The following is a 1,369-nucleotide window of genomic DNA, read 5'->3' as shown; positions in this document are numbered from 1 at the left end:
TGGAAATTGAAACACTGAGAATCTTTGAAGATAAACTAATCATCTATTCAACAACGGTTAAAGATGTTAATTTGGCACCATGTACATTCTACAACGCGCTGTACTTGTTCTGTCTTACAGTCTTACACTGAATTAATACTTCAGACCAAGATATTTATTCTAGGAAACTTTTACATTGTAGTAATTATTCACATCATTCACTACCAGTGTAGTTGAAATATATGCCGTGCTTATTGAGATGTTTTTTTGTTTGAAAGCCAGAAAATGTATAAGAAAAATGCCTCGTCTGAGATAACAATAAATTCTGTGTCACGTGACCTTTAAGACATTAAATGTCACAGTTGTGTCTTCTGATTTGTGTATGTGCAGATTATAGCCAAGAGTATGGACATGCACAACATTTTGCCATAGAAACCAATATTCACATTTAAGACTACGGTTGGAGGGCTGCTGCTGTCTTCTTTCTATAATTATAATTATTGACATTATCTGTAGGTTAATGAATGAGTGGAGAGCAATCGTTCATATAATGAAAATTCATAAAATAAAATATTTCAGCGATGCACGACACGAGTGTATTACATGTGCAATACGTCAACAACATATTGAGTTTGTAATGGCAAATCACCGTGACGTTCAAATGGTAAAAATATGTTTCGAGCTTTATTTCCATTGCTCACTTACAATTACCATAAATACATCATAGTTAGACGACTCCACACTGCATAATCAACTAATGAATATATATATGACTACATTTTGAACTGAGGAACGCTGACCTGTGACATCGAATTCCTAGTACATCAAAGAACAAGATGATCTGAACAGACTTACTTCGAGTACGAGCCCAATCTGGGACAAAGCATCAAACTTTGGTATTTTCTATAAATATATAAAGGCAAGACTAGACAGGCAAGATCACTAAACTTGGCACAAGTGTTGACTTTATATTTAGATGGCTGGCACTGTCCGAGTGAAGTCTCGTGGGAAGGGCGTTGTTTAGGTAATATCACGGGTGAGTTTTTCCTAGCATTCATTTGGGAGTATTCATGGAGACTTTCAGCAGGCTATGTGTTCAACAAAGGTTCTCTTTGTTAGTGAAAGATTCTCTATCAATAAATTTAGTCTTGCAATTGAGTTTGTTGAACACGAACCGAACGTAGTGTCTACCGGCTTTGGTTCTTACTGAACCCCAAGTAGAACTTGAACTCGGCGCAGTCAAGCTCAAGCGACAACGTCGAATAACGTGTTTGCGTGTGCACAGAATCATTGACAATTACCTTACGATATCGTTGATCAATTTTGAAAAGCGACTCACATGCAACATATTTACTTTCATTTATCACTATTCCACATACAATAAAAAAGA

This window comes from Saccoglossus kowalevskii, chromosome 6 (genome assembly GCF_978046115.1).
Source record: "Saccoglossus kowalevskii chromosome 6, keSacKowa6.1, whole genome shotgun sequence".
In the NCBI taxonomy this organism is placed as follows: domain Eukaryota; kingdom Metazoa; phylum Hemichordata; class Enteropneusta; family Harrimaniidae; genus Saccoglossus; species Saccoglossus kowalevskii.
This window is presented reverse-complemented; position numbering follows the sequence as displayed.